Source organism: Manduca sexta, unplaced genomic scaffold (genome assembly GCF_014839805.1).
Source record: "Manduca sexta isolate Smith_Timp_Sample1 unplaced genomic scaffold, JHU_Msex_v1.0 HiC_scaffold_570, whole genome shotgun sequence".
NCBI lineage: Eukaryota > Metazoa > Arthropoda > Insecta > Lepidoptera > Sphingidae > Manduca > Manduca sexta.
In genome coordinates, this window is record NW_023595375.1 from 6,032 (window position 1) to 28,941 (window position 22,910).

Consider the following 22,910-nt stretch of genomic DNA (forward strand, 5'->3'; position numbering starts at 1 on the left):
AGCATGGATGACTTAGTTCCACTCGACTTAGACAAATAAAGGATATAGCTAGAATAATTAAATATTGTATTATACAGCAAAATATGTGTGGTGTTCATATCGATATTTTATAAGATTCAACCGAAAAATATGTTGCTTATAAAATAAATAAATAAAATGCTTTATTCATCACGTAGGCGAACATAGTTGCACTTATGATAAGTCAAGGTACATGAGAATATTTAATTATTACTTAATTAAATTAGCTTATATGAACAAATACAATTTATATTGAAAATAAAATAAATGAAAAATATACTTAGTAAACAAAGAAGCCAGCTCGGGCTGGCAGGGAAGAAGAAATAAAATGATGTAGATATGTATTTTTAAATAAGCAATAAGGGAGAAACGCGTGGCGATCCTCACCGGTGTGGACAATAAAAGCCCTAACCTAGCTAACCTACCAGCCTTTCACTTATCCAAAGTATCTTATTTGTTTTTTTTTTATGCTTTATTATTATGACATTTTTGTTATTCTTAGTGTTCAGTTTTTTCTTATTTACTAGATAATGTTTAATTAACTTTAATTAGTAAATACTTACACCCAATCTTAATAGTTTATTACAAGAAGTTTCTCATATTTGAACTCTGAGCACCCACAGCAGAGCATACATAGAGTCGTTAATTATAAAGCCTAAGATAAATTTACTTCATTAGTACTATCCCACAAAGGCTGTCTACTTTGCCAACAAATATAAAAGGCTACATTACCGTAATGAACATCACCTTTGCTACAAGTTAACATATTGTTACGCCTATAATTCATAGAGTCGTTTGCGGAATAATCTAGAAGTTCCTATTTAGTTAAGTAAATTTTCGGCCCATATTTTTGATTGTTAGGTAAGGTACTTCGAAAACGCCTTCAAAAGAAACACTACTAGAAACACGACGCTAAATTGCATGGCATCGATATTAGTATAATATAATATAAAAGTTTTCGAAACGTCGAGAAGATATTAAAATATAAAAAGCCATGATTAAATCCGAAATATAGTTTTATTGAAACTTATTTATTACAAAAATACAGAACTATTTACTAACCGACCACGTGTATTTCACAACACTGTCACCAAATGAGGTTACGCAATTCGCTTGAATTAATTTATTGACACTGAATTTATGCATTTCGTATACGATACGTACAAAGTGATCTGGTTGTGCAGTGTCAAACGTTTCTATTTTGTAGTTTAAATGGAATAACGGTTGCCGTCGAACGATGCTCGCTTGCCGGATATTTAATACATTATATTCAAATTGGAGCCCTTTGCGTGATTCTATAATGTAGAGCTGACGTTAATTTCTATTTAGTACTTGCGTTGTATTTAGTTCACGTCCGATTTCTTTTAAATAGTTAAATGTTATGAGTTGTTAAATTGAACTCCCATAAAGGAAATCGTATGTAATCTTTGAAGGAAAGAGTCAATGATTGATAAGGACATACATTTAATGAATGTAAACAAATACATTTTTATTGCTTACTAGCCTTTGCTCACGACTCCGGCCGCTTGAAAAAGTTTTTCCAAGATAAAAAAGATGCGGGGAAAAGATAAAAGTTCTGGCTTAAACATATTTCCGACATATAATGGAGCCTTTATTTTAAGTTAGACCACTAGCAATAAATTGGTGATAACTGCATTCCATTCAATAGTTTTTGCGTGATGCGTGTAACAAAATACAGACATATAAAAAGATCTAAATACTTTTGTTTTAATTTCTGTTGTTCTAATAAAGACTCTATATCAGCCTTCTTCAAAATTTATAATATACAATATCGGCCTATTCCAATTTATACATCGAGAATTGATAGGCTAATTGACTTAATCGATATTATTTTCGAAAAACATTAATTAGGTTAAAAAAAATGTGCTAATTTTAAAATGTATGATAGTGTCGCAAAGAATGTCACTTAAGTCATTTAGCCTTCCAACCGCCGATATGTAAAGATTATTAACCATCTAATTTACTTCAGCAACAAACTTGAGTCATGTCTACACTAACCAGCGTTACAAATTAAATTGTTTTGGATATCATTAAATTAAATCTTTCTGCGGCTTACTTATTTTATAACAATTATATTTAAAATCCGTATTTCAACTCTTTCACAACCAATAAAGCTGATAAGGTGTGGCGCTTGTTAACAGATGAATGGTTTTTCCATCATACAATTTTATAATATAATAATGGAGAGAATAGGTATCTGTTATGGCAGAAGCTATATTTCTGCCACCAAGCAACGGTTTGCTAACAGTGTTATGTATTAGTTTGTTAATACCGACTAGTGGACTAGTGGTAAACTATGTAATCGCAGTAAACATATTTCTAGGAGTAGATTTGGGAAAAGTACACAATGGTTTTTTTATTCGCGAGGAAAATCTAAATATACAAGATCATTTTGACATTGCGAAACATACACATACTTATTTTCTTGAAAGTAACACACTACTACAAGTTATTGGAACCGTAGATGTGTAAAAAGGGTAATTTGAAATAAAATAAATATCAATAAAAATTAAATTTAATTGTACACAATCTAAAGCTACTACTACTTATCTAAGAGAATTAGTCGCAACAGCAACATATACTTTTAGACAGAAATACACTCACGCACACGCCATATCTGCACTAAACTACAAAATATTAAAAAAAAATCTAATAGTAAAACAGGGATTTTTAGTATTTTATTAAAAAATGTGTTTTACTATTTTACTAAAAATCCTAGTTAATACTCGTAATTCATCGATGATTTCTAGCACAATGTAAGCAGGTAAAGACAAGTATGTGGTTTCATTTATTAATGCAATATCAAAATGAGCCTGTATAAATCCTTCCAAAAGCACGGACCGGAGGTGCCTTCCATGTAGTTTATACACTCAGTGCTACTGCCGTTTCGCTGTCTCAGGCCTATTGCGTGACTCCTCTCATTTGTAGCACTTGCAACTATTCGAGATAACGCGAACAGGGTCCGAGCTAAGTACTCCACCGCTGGATTGTTCGCTATGGAAACGAGCTGTTAAGGCTAAGTTCAAAGGTTATTGCTCTTGTCTGTCTTAAAACTAGAGTGGTGTAGGGATGTGCGTGCTAAGAATTCATAGGGGTTTTTGTTTTGTGGTATTAAAGGATGATGACCTATGACAATTTTATAGCATAAAATATAGTGTATCCAATGTGTTAAATTCGGTAGGTAAATAATTTGAAATCTTAGTGCGTATGTTTTCTTAATTTGTAAGTTTTAAAACACATAGCAGTATTTTCCATAATAATTATAATTACTCATGCAATTAAGTCTATTATAAATTGATTTCGTAAACACATTCTGTCCATCGATACATCTAAATACATATGCATATAATTCCTCTATGTATGCACGTTTCACCGCGATTTTTATAAAAGTCAACTTAATCTAAAAGTCATCTTTTCTCCTAACTACTGGATATAATAAGGCTTTCATCTCATGTCTCAGGATAGCGAGCGCAGTGGAATACCAAGCAATACTTTGTAATTCAAGATGTTGGATAGTATTTCTACTGTTTATGGGTGGTCGTATCGCTTACCATCAGGCGAACGGCAAGCTCGCGTCGTCATTCAAAGCAATTAAAAAAAACAAATTTAAAACAAGTCCACTTGACACTCCTTAATCGGTTCATTTTATCCGACAGTCGCTAGTTCAATATTGTTGCGTTTAATATAATTGTAATAGTAAGGCACACCACACCGTCTTCGACCGCAAATTAAGATATTGGTACAACTGGCCAACAATTGCGTATTGTTACATTGTTGAAGGAATGTTATGTTAAACCGGACAGGATTATAGTAAGTGAGTTAAAATAAGGAAATTATTTAGATTCGTTATTTATATAGGTGTTAAATTTATTGAATCTAAATATTTCTCGAAATAAAAAATACATTGAATATATTTATACAGTCTTAAACGTATAATAGTATCAAAATCTTGGTGCTATTCACATGGTCTACTGACCTCCAACCTAGGTATTTTAGACCCATTGGCAAACATTTCCCCTGTAGAGGCTATACCCAAAGACTGGATATTACAGTTGGCTTATGTCCACCAAATCGGTAAGAAAGTCGGTAAACAAGGATCAGAAAATAATCTCGTAATTTACATTGTGTACATTAGAATGTTATCTATAGTATTGTTACAGTGCTATGCCGGCGGTTTTCATTACGCGAACTAGTTGCCATGTCCTGTGTCAGGATTTCCAAGCCACCCATGGGGTTTGTGACTTATCTTAATGACTGCTGTCCCTTGGTAACAACCGCGATATCAGAGAGACCGAAAATTAAATTCCATGCGAGGGTCTAAAGAGAAGTTATAAGTTGCATTAATGTTCGAATAGTAATTTACTTTTATTCAAAATGCAGATAATTAATTGTACAATAGGAAATAAAGGGCTATTCATTCAAGGGTTCAAGGGTTATTATATTTTTTCAAATAATAAATTTAAAAGTACGCAAGTAGCTCGCCTTATGGCAAGCGCAAGCGCTACCATTGTAGATAGTGGCATCGTTACAAATACACATAAACACATGCTTCTTATGCCCGAAAGGGTAGGGAGAGGCGCAAAAGGTGTACCTTCTTTACGCCGTGTGTATTCCGTCCCATGGTGTGATAGGAGACGACCCTATCGCCATATCAAGTATTAATTCCATATTCCAGGCTAATATTGATTAGACAACACAGAGACTTAGTCGTATTGTAATATAACTCCTATTGCAATGACACTACGCTGGATATGCTAGGTCCGAGGACGATGTATCGCTGGCTAATATTTCCTATACAATACAAAGCATGCATAGAAATGCTCAGCTCCGAAATGTACAAATCAATACCTACCACAATGTATTATCGCTTAACAGTGCACTACGACATATCTGCTGGTGATAGGATATATTTTATAACCGCCCGTGGAGCGACCACCGTACACAAGGTGTTTAAACCCGGCGTAGTGGTCTACGTAAGTGTGTCGTGTTCCGGAATCAGCCTGTGTATATCCGACCAACAGGCCGGCATAATAGGGTACCGGACTCATTTTTGTTCTTTACTATTATCAAATATTTACATAATATAAATTATAACACAGAAGGAATTATTAAAATCCGGTAATAAATCAACAAGTTATAAGTGTTTGAATTTCGGTGGATTAACAAGAAACAGAAAAGAGACGAAATATCCACATGTGACGTCATCGGGAATTACGACGCGTGCGAAAAAGAGATGAAGCGATATCCCCACATCGCGCCCACTTCTGCACGTTACAATATTTTAAATATGAATTACTCGCTCATTTTTTAACCAATTGTTATGCAGTTTTCGCAGGAGTGCTTCTTTTTCGTATTATTAACCATTACATATAGAATAATGTACAAAATCAAGCATAGACCGGTCCCCTATTGTGTCGACTGAGGAGTAATCATCTCTCGTCAGTCGATATTCTATTGGACCCTACTCCATTTACCATCAGCTGCAGTGGAGTTACATTGTTTATGCCCGTATAAAGAAATCTAGTGTCACTGTATTATTATAATAATAAATAAATAATATCAGCCCTGTATTATATACTTGCCCATTGCTGAGCACGGGCCTCCTCTACTACTGAGAGGGATTAGGTCTTAGTCCACCACGCTGGCCTAGTGCGGATTGGTAGACTTCACACATCGGAATTCCTATAGAGAACTTTTCAGATGTGCAGGTTTCCTCACGATGTTTTCCTTCACCGTTAAAGCGAACGATAAATTCACAAAGAATACACACATGATTTTAGAAAAGTCAGAGGTGTGTGCCCTTGGGATTTGAACCTGCGGACATTCGTCTCGGTAGACCGTTCCATACCCAACTAGGCTATCGTCGCTTTTTGTATTATTACTATTATAATATATTCTAATGTCCACAAAGTGCGTAATAAATTTAAAAGCAGCGTCATATTACTTCGAAACGGTGATTTACCTGCCTCAACAGCGTTAATGTACGATATATTTTAAAACTAACTGTACTCATTCCCGGATAATTGTTGACAAACTCCGTCAAGTCATTAAGATTTTTAACCGGTGATAAATGTTAAAACGTTGGTTATGAAAATAAAACTGGCGTTGTTGCAAGTTCCGCGGGTCAAGATACAGTAGTTTTAAAACCTACTTTACGACAGGAATTTACGTAGCGTATATTCACAACCTCATGACCAAAAAATGCACTATGTTTTGTCCTTTAAAATGAAATGTATATATAACTATGTATAATGATACGCAGGCAATGTTACTATGCTTAATAATAATAGATCTGAGTAGATAATATGGCAATAAACGAATTTTTAAATTAAATTTTTTATCATTGGTTTACTAATTTCGGACATTGTTACGAGACTAATAAACCGATCATTTTACGTGATTCATTTCCTATTTTTCCATCAATAATTATAATAAGTATTTTAATCAGTATATAGAATTTAGTTTATACTTTACTGTAAAAACTTCAATTTTTTTTTATTATCTTGAAATACAAAGGAGAATGCCCATTTTTGTATGAAAGTTGGGCTACGCTTGCGTCTGTACAAAACCTTCACTAAACTATAGGCAATATATCCTAATTCTTATACAAATTGAAAATAATTGGATATTCGATGGGAGTTCCGAGTAATCAGAATTTTTATAACGCAGTTATTTTGAGGTTAAGTGCCTATGGACTGCAATAATGTATGGCAGAAAGTAACTATGTGCCTAATTAAGTTCAATATTGCAGAACCTACTTGTTATTGCTATAAGCAATTATTGGACATTCTTTTCACCTAGCTTTAATTGCCATCATAAGGAACTGATAGGTACTAATATATCTGATAAGACGAAACTTCAATAAAACTTAAAAAGATAGTATGACGGAATTTTAGTTTTTCCACGGAGCATATTATGTTACCTGACCTTTTGTGTACTTATATATTTTTCTGACTACTGCTACTACTACTATTACATTGATTACCTAATCTTTAATTCCACCTACCATTATCTCACTCCAATATGGCGTCAACACATATTGTAGAATAGATTCAGATTAGTTTTTATGACCGGCCTATGCCTGACGCCAACCCTCTTTGGAGGATTCCGATCCCAGGCAAATCATGTTAGAAACACCGAGATAAAATGTTGCTTGGCCTGGAAATCGAACCCAGGAACTCACTTCACAACCTGATTACGCTAATAGTTAATTATCATAGGGAAAGAAAAATAAAACGAGAAATACGAAATCGGATGCATATTTTTATATAGATGTATATTTTAATAGAGGTATATATTCTTGGCATCCTAAAATAAAAACAAGAATTTGATATAGCTGCAGCACGTTTATATATACTCCTGAAGTGAGTGCATGACTTCTTGCAGCGTTGGTCGGGTCATGTCATGTTTTTGTTGTCTGTGAACCTCTCTATTACCTGATCGCCAACAAGCAGCACAAACTCATTCCCGCCTTGAAACCTAAAATATAATGTAGAAGTTGAGTAAACATGTTCAGATTATTATTATTGTTAAACTGTTTTCTTTAACTTTGGCAAGATTTTTCCCACATTGTGGGTATGTTAATAATAATCTACAAAACTCACAAACTGGACAGCTCGTCCAAGAAATATACGTGTCTTTGCTGTGGCACCGGAAAGGTGCAGTTTATACACCGCCGGGATATGCCGCGCCGTCTCGATTAACCGTCCTGGGTCCAGGCTCTAGACGACATTGTGTTGCTAACTAAACGCCTTCCGTCTCAAAGTTCGAAACACACTATACACGTTGTTTTTTAACAGAAGATTTCTCGACTCAACATTAAAATTCATAAGAAAAACACTCCGATCTTGAATAAGAATAATATTATAATATTTTAATGATTTAACATTCAAACAAATCTGAAATGTCAAAATGTCATTAATTTCAGTTGCCAGTGGAATAAAAATCTCTACCCATATATTCATAATTTAAAAATAAAGTCCAGACATGTTTTAGCAGACTTTAGTATTTCTGTCAATGCAAGTAAGTACAAGTCGCCATTTGTTTGTTTTTGGAACGATTAATATTTTCTCTTCTTTTCCAGCTATTTGGAGTTTGGTCATAATTATTAAGTAAAATATATTATTTTATAACAATATATTTGAGATGAATAAATATATTGTTATAAAATAATATACATATATTATAAATTCAAGCACAAGCACATTTTTGTACATATTTACTTTTTTATTCCATCTAAGATGGGAATTTGTTATAAATTGGTATCATTTCGCCATATTGGCAGTAAATTATCGGATGTTTCATTTGCAACAATTAAACAACTTTTTTTTCATATCTTTTAAACCCCCATTCGCTTATGACTGAAATAAATACAAATAAAGTAATAATTAAAATGATGATTTTTTGTGGATATTTGGTTAAGATGCATGACTGACGCAAAGATAGCCTGGTTTTGGGCATTGTCCTTTAGCTCAACAACAATAAAGCCTTTATAACTATAAAGTTTTAAGCCTTATCAACAATACAAGCTTATATAGCAGTAGAAGCAACAAAATCTGCGTCTGGCGTTTGTTAAACAAGAACCAGATCCTGCAAGCGTGTTGCCACCACACGTATTGACTTGTCATTCCAATATATTCTCTTGGGTAGCAGTGAGGTATCTTTAGGCCTTGGACATGCTTAGGCCATTTACGACTTATCTCAGTCGGTGCTATGGCTTTGGAGATGCTACTTCAACTATGGACGTTGTTTTAGTCATCTCCTTAGTGAGTAAATATTCTTTATCTGACATTAGAATAACATAATAGTAGCTTTACCAGATTTTTCGATTCTTGGAGTCAGTTCTTGATTCAGTCAAAGTGAAGAAGAGATGCAAAGGTTTTGATTCCAAGGACGGTTAACAAGTTTATTGTAAGTATTGTGAGTCTAGCACTAAGCTAAATGTTTCAAAACGATGCTTATGAAATGGTTTGTGGATATTAAATGAAAATAAAATATTATTATTTTTAAGCGACGTCCATAAGCGGAATTTTTCAATACGACGTATATTTTTTTTATTTTGGTTACCCGATGATTCAGTCATTTACTTATTTTCCAATATACTTTCATAAATAGGCGTGTAAATTATATTTATTTACAATGTGATATATCTGTGACTGCTTTATACCTTTAATATATTTGAGGCCTAACGAAAAACACAACGTCGGTTCCTTTACGCATATATTAACTTTGGCGCACACAAAAACCTAGGAAACAAAGACATTTGCCACGCAATTGTCTTTTAGATTGTCGCAAAATTTACCAAGTGTCCGTTTAGTGCCAAATTTTTATAGAGTCGGTATCTTTGAAGACGACCGCTCTGATTTGATATTTTGATAAGGGACATGTTACATAAAGCACGCAGTTTAAAAAAAAACCTGCATTGAAAGGTACCGACGATGTCGTGACTTTATAAGCGGGGGTCAAAAGTTACCTTGTGCGAGAAATTTTTATGTTAGGGAAAACATCGTGAGGAAATCTGCATGTTATTCAAATATGGTTATTTAGTTACGTTGTTCCGACTCACTATCCGGGATTAGAAGTCATACTTATGAATAAATATGGCAGCCGCAATTTTATGCTATGCTCTAGACCAGTGGTTTCTACGCTTTTCAATATTGTTACCCCTGTGATCTCCTCATCATTTCAGCCGGGAATCGTCCACTGCTGGACATAGGCCTCCCCCATTGAGCGCCATAGGGACCTGGACCGCCCTCATCCATCGGACTCGAGCGACCCTCACCAGATCGTCGGTCCATGTCGTGTGGGGCCAGCGTATGCTGCGTCTTCCGGTTTGTGGTCGCCACTCCAGAACTTTTCCGCCCCAACTGTGATCTACGTTAAATTAATTTCATCCCGCTTTCAAAATGTTATCAAAACAAACAATACAAGCAAATACAAATATCTTTATTAAAAATAAATTGCACAACAGCCTTACAAATTTAACTTCAGCTCTGTTACTCTTTTTATTTTTATGATTCTATAATTAATTTCTTTGGCACCCCCGTGATATAGCTGATTTATCCCCGCGGGCTTATTACCCCGGGGTTAAGAACCCAAGGTCTAGAGCTTGTCCAGACAATACAAAAATATGTCATGCACGAAAATCTTGGTGGTAACCTCGCTGAAGTTTTCTCTATACTATACAGTAATTTTAATCACAATTTGTCTTCAAGTATGTATGAAGGATCCATATGAGGAACAGATAAGGCCAATATTATCAAAACATCGCCTTTAACGGATAAAAAGACGTTGAGACATAAATTGCTAACAGAAAGCTCTTCCCAAAGGCAGCTATCACAATATCTATAATAGATTTTGTAGGCCTACAATGTGCCTTATAAGTAAATAGCGACAATTTACCAATTATCTCGATCTTGGGCAAATTTAAGGGATGATGTATGATATAATAATATTATCATATACAATTTTTAGCCCTGTATTATAAACTATCCCACTGCTGGACATGGGCCTCCTCTACTACTGAGAGAGACTAGGCCTTAGTCCACCACGCTGGTCCAGTGCAGCTCAAAATTTCTATAGATAGCTTCTCAGGTACGCAGGTTTCTTCACGATGTTTTCCTTCACTGTTAAAACATTCGATAATACACAAAAAATACACACCACACTTTAAAAAAGTCAGAGGTGTGTGTCCTTGGGATTTGAATATCCGAACATTCGTCGCGGCGCGGCAGTCTGTTTCACACTCAACTAGGCTATCTCCGCTGAATAAGGGATAATCTATGATAAGTCGGCGAACATATCTTCATTATTCACTCACAAACGTTGACGAACTTTGTGAAAGCCAGAGACGTTAAACAGTACAGTTAGTTAAAGATCGGACAACAAGACGAAATTGGTTTTCTAAAAGTTACTACCAATTAGTAATAAGTTATCTTATTAGAAATGTCCGCGTGAGAGCTGAGGTGTTACAGTGTCCTTAGATATTAATTAAATACAAAAAAACATATTTATATAAAAATTTAATACAAAAACTATATATCAATATAAAATTTGCTTAATATGGGCATATTACAGCTATATTACGGCAGATTGAATGACCATCGTATGAGCGCAAAATTTTTATATGAAAATCTTCCCAATGTCCGCTCTACATGACCTTAGAACTCTTTAATAAAAGCAGATATTTTTAGCATTTTTTACAGAGACAAGGAACGCTAACAAACTGAATTACTCTGGGAGATAGTTTCCTTATAGGATTTAAATATCAGTTGAGAAAGGATTACCGAAAACAACTATCCTTAAGGCATGATAATAAGGGTTAATATTGTATAAAATCACACATCGTACCGTACTTACCGTAAGGATATAGGGAATTTCAAGCTTTAACACCATCGCCTTCCATTTAGTTAAATAATACACGTCCATTTAAGTGAGAACTGAGGCACGTTGAATTCCGTCCCCGTATCGTTTGACCTATCTTAATGGATTCCACTTCGCTTTGGGCGTCGAAAAAGTTGGGGTTGTGATCTGTGTTATCAAGCGCTTTAGCGCTTTATTTCAATAGGAATTGTTTTTATCATTTTCAAGTATGATTCGTTACTTTCATGTTAATCTAAATAATTATAAAGATATGGCATTTTGTTCTATTTAAAACATAAATAAAAAATTCAATAGACGATTATGTAAACAATAAAATAAATATCGTTCGAATAGTATGTTGTTTATTCACAAATAAATAATATAATATGCCTTTTTTTTTAAAATGATATCTTGATACGAAAAAATAGTACATATAAAACGCTTAAGGATTTCTTTAAGCGCTTCACAATTTATTGCGCTGGAACGCTGGAACTCCTAACACAATACAAGGAGACTGGCTATTAGAAATCCATAAAAATTCAAATACGAGAAATCCAACAGTGTTAAAAAGTCATAGAGATCACATCCGAGTCATAAAGTGTGGTAAGAAGTGGCCATAGAGAGCAACATTATGTTTTATTGTTAGCTGTGATATACTACGGATAGGTTACGTTTTATGACGTCAAGAAAATTGAAGGATATTTAATTTTATTTGATTTTCTATTAAAAATCTACGCCTTAATGACTATCAGATTTTGAATACGATACTTGGAGGCTATTTTGTAAATTGGTGGCATATCTCCAAGATTTTAATGCCATCGCTTATTTATTGTATGGATTCTACCTCTGGCATCAAGCTAACCTCATGCACTTGGAATGTATGGAAACTGTAATTATTTTGTTTTTTATACTTGCATGGGAAAGTAATCCTACTGCATCTGATGGTGACGGCGAATGACGAGAGATGTGGACGCCTCGGTAATCGACAAAATTATGCCGGCCTGTTGGAACCGAATATACACAGGCTGATCCCGGAACGCGACATACCTACGTGGGCCGCTATGGCGGGTTTTAACACCTTGTGTAAGGTGGTCACTATCCGGGCGAATATAAAATATATCCAACATAGTGTTAACGTTCAGGTGATATTTGTCCAACAATACAGCATTTAATTATTTAAATGCGTTTAGTATTAATAAATTATATTACAAATTCATATAATTATTAAATTCTATTTATACCTGTACTAACTTAGGCTACTTTAAATTAGAAAATAATTTCCTCATTCCACTGAAACAACTTCCTAAATCACAAGTACCATACCACCGCATTATCTCCCGTTGTAAGCCCAGAAAGGTCCGTATCAGTTTATGGTCGAATCTATGTGGGTCCTCGCGATAAATCCATAGTATCGTGAGCATGCCGATAGCCAATAGACTGGTAATAATAAAACCGCTGAGCTATGCCCCACTCGTCCGCAGATTCGCGTGGGAACCTTTATTTGTATCGGCTTCGATTAATTTATTGTTACTAAAGTGAATCGTGACGTTGTGATTTAAATAAATAAAGTTGTAAATATTTTACACCTTAGCAAAGTTATATGCAAATAGGATTTTAACTCTTATTTTGATACGGTTAAGTATACTCAACATTGGCGTCAAAAAGTACAGATTTCTCTTGAACTATGACAAATTTACAAAGTTTGGAATGTTTAAATCGCTCTCCTGTAAATTTATGTTTTTGCACTTGTACTAGTATACGTAGGATCCATCTATTCTATAACTGTTTCATATACTCTTTAGTTTTTATCCTCCAAAGAGTACCGAGAGTGGCAACACTGCGCGTCCCAGAATGTGATAAGGGTGCGTTTATAAACACTACTCGAAACTAAGGTTACGTGTTTACTCACAAGTCATACATCAATTTGAATGTTCGTAATATTGACTATAACTCCAGTGAACTTGATCAATGAAATCGAGGTGTAACGAATTCTTTATTACATATAGTTGTTTAATCGCCTTTTATAATAACTCATGTGGAAGTTTTTATAGACACGTTGAAATAATAAATCTTTTTTAGTTGAATATTTTTATAACATTGGGTGGTTATTATAGATCCTTTTCGATTTACGATCCTGTAGGCGATTTGTGAAAATAAAAAGTTTTTTTTTGGCCTGGTTTAAGAATAATAGTTTTAATAGTCGTATTTCATACAAATATATTAAATGCAAAAATTTGTGAAATTGTTTGTATGTTTGGTAGAACTAAACGCAGAAATAGTTGAACAGATTTGGATAAAATTTTACACATGTATAGTCCATATCCTGGATTAACATATAGGCTTATATCCTAGTAATTTGTTCGCAAAGGTTATTATGGGATTTTTGAATGGCACTAGTGTCGTACAGTTGACGCTCTAACTAGCTACAGTATTTTAGAAAATTTTGTAGCGGGAAATGCTTTTCACGCAGACGAAGCTGCGAGCAACATCTAGTACATTATATTTTCGTTTATACATTTCAATAGCTTGTCTATATCTAGCCTGACAAACAAGCGATGTGTTAGTATTTACAGCCGTCCTTAATGGCCATAATAGGTACGGTTTTAATCCATATATTTATCATCGATCAGAAACTCTAACATCCTTTCTCCAAAACTTATTTTCTTCCTCTATCCACATATTGGCAGTTCATTTAACCCATATCACCTCTATCCTCTGCCAAGAAAAAAAAATACAGTCAACTTGAGAACCCACTTTTTTTGAAGTCGGTAAAAAAGACAATGCCATCTCCACAGCTTTCTTATCCGACATTGAGCACAGTTTTAATAAACGCAAGTCGCAATAGATTTCACCAGCGCTTCTAACGCATGCCTCTACGCGATCTGAGTCCGACATTTGACTTACACGCTTTCCATCAGCTTAACTAAGTGTGAAGCCACTGATTTTATGCACCAATACACTACTTTCCATAGACTTAGAGCGAAAAATATCTGTGATTTAATTTCTAAATGGTACGAAATTTTTTGTCTGTTAGTACTTTATGCTTGACTAGCTTTTGCTCGCGGCTTCGCTCGTGTGAGCTTTCCGGGATATTTTTATTTTTCGACTTACTTTATATGTATCGTTATATTATGAACAAATTATACAAAATCATTATGAACTGTAGCCTATGTGTTATTCTGATGTATAACCAATATTACTATAAAGTTTCATCCAAATCACTTCAGTAGTTTTTTCGTGAAAGCAGTACAAACATACATCTTCACAAACTTTCGCATTTATAATATTATTAAGATTGATTTTGATGCAGTTTTGTTTTTGGAGTATTTCATGAGGAAGATTATTTTATGTAAATAATTTCATATTTACTGTATGCTACACTGTAAGGAGATTTAACATAATCTTTGTCGCTTACAGATGATTATGCGGGACAAGTACATCGCACAAAACGAACTTATTTTTAGGGTCCTGTTGATAAATATGGAATCTTTATAGTTTTAGAATATTAGTTAGTTTGTAGGAATCAATGAGCACAATGCTGAAAATTAAACATAAAGATAATCACTTTCATTAGATCACCCTGAAACAATTTATCAAAAATTTTTAACCATTCATAATGATAGGTTGTTATTTTTAAAAAAGCTTTTTTAAATTTCGACCTATTGGTCTCACAGCACAGGTCAGCCATATTACAGACTATTGTATCTGATATAGCTGACCTGTGCTCAATTGGATTTCAATAAATCTGGAAAAAAGTCTTCATATCATGACGGCCTGTATCATTTTGGAGTGCAGTAAACATACGGAGCTCTCTATTACGTAGTGTATTTTTATATACGTCATTAGAATATCAGTAGGGTTAACTACTAAAGGCAACAGATTGGATATCAATATCAGCATTAGTGGCGAATGTATCAATCATATCCGATTTGCTGACGATATTGCCGTCATGACAGACTCGCTGGCATATCGGGGCGTAATCTTAAGTGAACCCTGTAGAATTTCTGCACAGGTTAGTTCTATATAAGGATTGACTTCAAATTACGTCGTATGTTAGCTTCATTGTATTTTTATACTTACTTAAAAAACCGCGATAATATCCATATAATATTGTATTCCAAAATCAGATTTAAATCTAAATATTTCGACAGGAGTAATCTAGGCCTATGGACACTGACGAGCCAGCGTCGGATGTCAACAAGGCAAAACACGCCATGCTGACAGCCCTCGCGTCCTACATTAGGGACGACCCAATATTCAGCTCATACGTGCGCTCGATATTGGTCGCCAACGAGCCCCGTGCGGTGCCTGACTCGCCGGAGTCGCCCGCTTCACCCGCGTCCTCTATTGACTCACCTGAGTCACCCGCTTCCTCGGACTCGTCGGAGTCGTCCGGGTCCTCGGACAGATCTAGTCCGCCCGGGAGCCCGGCCGACGCCGTCGATCCCGACCTCGCCATGGATTCCGATCCAGGCGCACCCCAGCTTTCCGCTGTCCCCGTCGCTTGCGCGTCCAAGCGACCTGTTTCCCCTGCCCCCAGCGAATCGCGGTCTGGGGCCGCGTCGTCGGACCTCGACGACGACGGCTTCACGACCGTGAGGAACGGGCGCAGGAAGAAGCAGCGTGGCTCAGACGCTCCTGCGTCCCAAGCGCCTTCTGCGCCGTCCGCGCCTTCTGCGCCAAAACAAAATCCCGCGGCCTCCCAGCCCGCGCCCGCTAGCTCGACGGATTCGTCGCCACCGACCCAACCTAAGGGGCCTAAAAAGCCACCGAAGGTTAATCTCCAGCTTCCGAAGGGGCCTCCCTTCAATCCTTTTTTGATGCTCTCACCAGTGGGGGCATCAAAATCCCGCCCAACGCCTGGAACAGTGGCCAAAAACTGCTGTCCCTCCAGCCCGGGTCAATTAGCGACCACCGCGAGTTGACCAAATTTCTCGATAGCAAGCGCTATCATTATTATACCTTTGCGCTCCCGGACGAGCGCCGCTATAGGTATGTCATCCGTGGCATACCTCTCCAAATGTCGGCCGCCGAGGTCCAACAAGACCTCCAGGCCAAGGCATCGCAGCCCTAGAGGTGCACCGGATGCACCGCAAATCGCGTTTTGTCACGACGTGGCATACAGTACGAGATGGTCCTCGCCATCTTAGCTACCCCACAGACGTAAAAGCTCTTTACGAGCTACGCGACATCTCGGGCCTCGGCGGCTTCACCGTCGAGACCCCACATAAAGACTAGCGAGGTTGCGCAGTGTCACAACTGCCAAAAGTGGTCACAATTCGCGTGGCTGTCGCCTCCCCGCCAGGTGCGTCAAGTGCCTCGGCGAACACGGCACGTCAGAGTGCCCGCGCCCTAAAGATAGGTCTCAGTGCACGGAGCCGCCTTCGTGCACTAACTGCCGGCAATCTGGCCATCCGGCCAATTACCGGGGGTGCCCACGGGCACCCAAATTCAAATCAAATTATAGGGCTCCTAGAGCCCAATCAGGCCCCTCAGGCCGAAAAATTCATTTTGGCCCCAGCCCCGACACGCAATCCGTGGTTTCCCACCGCGGTACGTGCCGACTCGCGTCCCCTAGGCCAGGGGCGGTGGTTCCCGGAGGATCTCCCGCCACCCCGGCCACACCAGCAGCAGCAGCGGTCACTGTTCCCGCTCCCGTCCCAACGCCCTCGACCTCCAAGGCTACCTCTTCCAAGGTAGCCAAGTCGAAGGCTCCCGCACCATCCATACCCCAGGTGGCGGCGACTCCGGCGTCTAGCGGCGCGGCTTCTTCGTCCCTCTCCTTCTCTGGTTTCCCCAGAGATCATCGAACTCCACGCCCTCATTCACGATTGCGCGTCAAAAATGAAGGCACTGGGTCGCTCTGACTCAGTCCTTTTCGCCCAAATTTATAACGCGCAACAGCGCATCTACCAACTCACGATTGAATCCATTTTCTCTCCGTAATGGCTTCTCCAAACGGTAATAACCCATCGCGACTCAAGCCTCGCTCCCTCAGAGTGGGCTTTTTCAACCTTAATGGTTTACGCGGCCAACGAGCCGAACTCTCACACTTTGCTCGCGATCATAAATTGGACGTCTTCCTCCTCCAGGAAACGTTCCTTAAACCCTCCCAACGAAGTCCCAAACTTCCCAATTTTAATCTGGTGCGAAACGATCGCATCAATGGCCCTAAAGGTGGCACTCTCATATACTTTAAAAGGTCCCTGCATTGCATACCTCTCGACCCCCCCGAAAGCGTGAGCAACATTGAGGCTTCAGTGTGCAGGCTTTCTATGACAGGACACCCGCCGATCACTCTGATCTCGGCCTATCTCTCACCCAGTAAGGAGCTTCACTCCAAAGAACTTGTTACATTACTTAGTATGGGGGAGTCCGTCCTTCTGGCGGGCGACCTTAACGCCAAGAACACTCTCTGGAACTGCAACTCTACCAACGGTAGGGGTGCGGTACTCGAGAGCTGTCTTGACGAAATTGATATGAGCATTCTGGTTCCTTCTGAACCCACGCACTATAGTTTTATGAACGATAGTTACAGACCCGATATCCTAGATATAGCACTCGTAAAGAACGTATGTCTCAACGTGCGTTCTCTGCGAGTGGTACATGAATTAGATTCAGACCACAGACCTGTGATCTTAGATTTAGCCGACATAACGGTCCCTCAGACACAGGTCCTAACGACCGGGTGAAAGTGTCGACGAATTGGCGGCTCTTGAGCACCAAACTCGCCGACACTTCATCTAATGATCTCCGCCATTCCGCCCAACATCGTGACTCGCGAGGGAACGACCGGCGCGATTCGCTCCTTCACCAACCATCTCCACCACGTCTTGAGCGAAAGCTCCGAGAGGGTGCCCGAGACCGGCAACGGTCAAGGGCATCTTCCCGATGACGTGAGATGGGTGCTGAGGAGGCGAAACGCAGCACTAAAAGCCTGCGTGTCTGACCCCTCCCCGGATCGACGACGTCTCGCGCGTTACCTCCAACGTGAGGCCAGACGTCGCGTAAAGGACGCCGTCGATTCGAGGTGGGAGCAGCACTTGTCGGAAATCCAACCGACCCACACGGCCTTTTGGAAGCTGGTCCGCTCTTTCAAGAGAAAGGATGTGGCCTCTTTTCCTCCGCTCAATCGTCCGAATCAACGCCCCGCGTTTGACGACGACGAGAAAGCGGAACTATTAGCCTCCACCCTGCAGTCTCAATGCTCGCTCGAATCCATTCCCGTAGACCGCGATCATCTTGTTGCGGTAGACACATACGTCGAAAGTAGGAATGCGATCCCTTCGCCGCCTATTCCGCGACCGTTTCAAACAATCGACCCGGACGTCGACGCGCCCCCCGACCCCCTCGCCCCGGTGACGATCGAAGAAGTCGTCACTCTGATCAAGGCACTTAATAGGCGAAAAGCCCCCGGGGCTGACGGTATCCCCACTAGGTTACTGAAAATGCTACCGGGGCATCTGGTCAAGATTCTTGCCGACATCCTCAATGCAGCATTCCAGAACTGCTACTTTCCTGAGGCCTGGAAAGAAGCAGTCGTGATAGGGATTCACAAGCCGGGTAAACCCGCGTCAGATCCGGCCTCTTATAGGCCCATTAGCCTCCTTAGTACGATAGGGAAACTTTATGAGCGGATCGTCCTCGACCGTCTCAAAATAGTAGCCAATTCTCACAATCTGCTCCTCCGGAGCAGTTTGGTTTCCGTAATAGGCACAGTTGCGTGCATCAGAGTACCGCATCACGGAGCATGTCTACTCTAAATTCAAGTTAGGATTTTATACCGGTGCTCTCTTCTTCGATGTTGAGAAAGCATTCGACAAAGTGTGGCACAACGGCTTGCTGTACAAGCTGTACACTCTCAACGTGCCCACACATCTCGTGCACATCATACGAGAATTTTTGTCGAATCGCGGTTTCAAATATCGCGTCGAAGGCATCCTCTCCTCTAGACATACCATCTCGACCGGAGTCCCGCAAGGCTCCGCGCTATCACCCTTTTCTCGCTATATACTAGCGATATTCCTAAATTCAAAGACGCCCATCTGGCGGATGATACGGCGATCTACGCTTCACGTAGAGAGCCGGAACATGTGGTGCGCACTTTGCAGGCCGCCGCCGACCAGCTCGGCGAGTGGTTTCGCAAATGGCGCATCACCGTCAACCCTCCAAAAGCCAAGCTATCCTATTCTATAGGAAGTTTCAGAGAAGCGCCTAACGCTTCAGTTAGATTGTCTGGCCAGATCATCCCTTGGACCCATAAGGTCAAATATCTAGGTGTGATCCTTGATCAGAAGTTGACCTTCGTCCCACACGTAAATGCGGTACGCGCGCGAGCCGCATTCGCGATGGGCCAGCTCCACTGGCTCTTAAACAGAAAAGTAAGATGTCTATCCGCAACAAGATTAGGATCTTTACTACGTGCGTTAGACCGATCATGACGTACGCGTCCCCCGTGTTCGCGCATATACCGCCTGCTCGACTTCAGCGTCTGCAGGTGTTACAAAACAAATTCCTCAGACGTGCACTCGATGCCCCGTGGTACGTTCGCAATCGCAACCTCCACGTGGACACCGATATGCCGACCATCAGGCACTTTATGCACATGGCCAGCAGACGCTATTTCGATAAGGCGGTCAATCACCCGAATCCGTTAATCCGACTAAATTCTAAATACACTCCATTTGACCGCGCCAAATGGAGAAGACCGCGTTCAGTCTTATCAGATCCAGAGGACGATATAACTCTGGCAATACGTAGAAAGCACGAGCTGCTTAAAAAGCTCAAACACTCAACACGACCGCTGCTCCGTCCTCGCCGTCGAGGACCTCGCCGCGTCCCCCGTCGTCCCGACCCTTCTGATAATTCTGGCCCGGGCGCCGATGTAAACATGTTAGACTGTTAGGTCGTTTTTCGCTCCTTTCGCGTTTCCATAATCGCTGATGTCCCCAAAACATCTTCTCTCAGTGGCCGTCCTGAGCCGAGGTCGTGACCCTTTAGAGGGTCGCCCTCAGCATGGTCACTTAAGGGCTCGCAGTGCCTAAAGCACGCACCCGCAAGACCGGTGTGTTTGTATAAGCCGGCCCTTGCCAGGCTAACAAACGTAAGACAGTATCAAAAAAAAATTCTTTAATGAGTGACAATATTTTTATTAGTTACTATAAATTATTATTATATTATTATATTTCAGACACAATGGGAAGTAAAGCTATTTCTAGGCAAGAAAAGGAAACGCAACAACGCTGAAACTTCGGCTAAAGCAAGAGCTAAAAGATTAGTGTACTAATGTTATAATATGCGTCTGTAGTTATGGTTGTTGCTTTTTTTACTCATTAAACACTTGAGCAACAGTTACTCAAAGGAAAAAAATTGAACCTTAAGCTAAAACTCACAAAGCGGTATTTACCCGCGCCCGCCGCGATTGCGGGCCCGCAATTCCAAAAGCATGCAAATATATGTATGTCAAAAATCAATTAGCTCATTGAAATGTTACATGAGCTTTGTATTTTTTAGAGGACCCAATTTTATTTTTAGAACATGTGTAGGGGGTCAATAGAAGCTTAACCTCAAGTTTGTGGGGTCGCCACCCTTGTCCCCTGGCCGCCATCATGGAAAAAGGGGTGAAAACACTTTTTTCGCGATATCTTGGAAACTATGCGTCTTACATAAATTTTGTAAAGTCATAATTTGTAGCAAATTATTTTGCCTACAAATATGTTTATATAACTTTTTGCCCTAAATTAAAAATTAAAGAAGTTATAAGCAAAAATGTGAGAAAATGTTTATAAAAGTTTTCTTTTTTGCTCTATAACTTTTTTTTATACATTTTACAAAAAAATTACCTCAGACTAACTTGTAAATGATCTTTTGAGGAAAATTGTTCCTTAATTTTTTTTTTTATTTCATTCATTTAAAACGCTGTTACAGCGCTCCAAAGTTTACCGGGTTCGTCAATGCTCATGAGAATCCGGTCGAAACAAAATGTTTAACTTATTTTTGATTTTTTATTGTAAATATATTATTACAATTTTTGTTAAATTCGTACAACTTTACTTATTTATTCCTAACTCTTTTCTTTGCCATAGAACTTACCAAATTTAACTTATCGAAGGTTATGCAGGTAGAAAAGGTATGAGTTACCATTTGGGGATAAAGGAGAAAAAAAACATATTTGCTACAAATTATGGCTTTACAAAATTTTTGTAAGACGCATAGTTTCGGAGATATCGCGAAAAAAGTGTTTTCACCCCTTTTCCAAGATGGCGGCCGGGGGACAAGGGTGGCGACTTAAGATAAAGCTTCTATTGACCCCCCACACATGGCCCAAAAATAAAACCGCGTCCTCCAAGAAATGCAATATTCGGTCCTTAAATTGTAACATTTCAATGGACTAAATGCACATTTCAAAACTCGTTTTACGCCCGCGGCGTGCGCGGTTGTATGCGGGCCACGGTAGCACCAGCGCGCTGTGCGGTTAGTAGGTGGGCGACTGCAGTAGTCGGTAGGGGAGGGGTGGTTACAGAAATCCGACGCCATTTTCCTCCATCGTGATCGTTTCTGATATGTGTAGCACAGTAATTTTCCTGATTTATTGTCTGATTACGGAGTTCTGGTGCTTATCTTTCGGCTTCATGATGAGCTCCACTTTACTAAAGGATACTTTCTAAATGCAATTAATGCTTAAATTTTTAAACCGTTTGCACTTAAAAAGTGAAAATAACAATTTTAAAATTGGCGTTAAAATTTGTTATAAATGTTTATTTTTTTTTATAATTACAAAATGATACATATAAACTATTTCATGATGAATTCTTATCTTCTATACTTATAATAAATCTGTAGAGAGGTAAATTCTGTACATGAAATATATTTCCAAAATAATAACTATCAGGGGGTGATTAGGGATCCATACTGATGCCAAAAATGCAATTAGTAAAATTTTTGTCTGTCTGTCTGTCTATCTGTATAACCGTTATAGAAACAGAAACTACTCGACGGATTTTAACGAAACTTGGTACAATTATTTGTCATACTCCTGTGCTAGTTATAGTATACTTTTTATCACGCTACAATTAATAGGAGCAGAGCAGTGAAGGGAAATGTTGGGAAAATGGGAGAAGTTACTTCATTTTTTAAGCTTCCGTCGCGTGTGCAACCTTAATAGTTAAAGCTACACAGAAATCAAGTATGACGGAAATGTTCTCCTTAAAATTATGTAAAAAATATCCCACGACAGCATATGTCTATCTTTTATGGTTGACTCACAATAACACGTGTAACACCCGATAGCTTAGCAGTTCGAAGCTTTCTCATTATATTTGTCTACTCTTACGTTTATAACACTCTCAGTCATCCCTAATTAAAAAGTTAACATTATTAAATATTCCATAAAAAGAATCATAGAAATCGGTATAGAAACACCAAAGTTATACATGAAATACGCTAATAATAAGCCATCATGCGTGAATACTGAATCATGCTATAAGGATTATTTTTGTATATATATATAT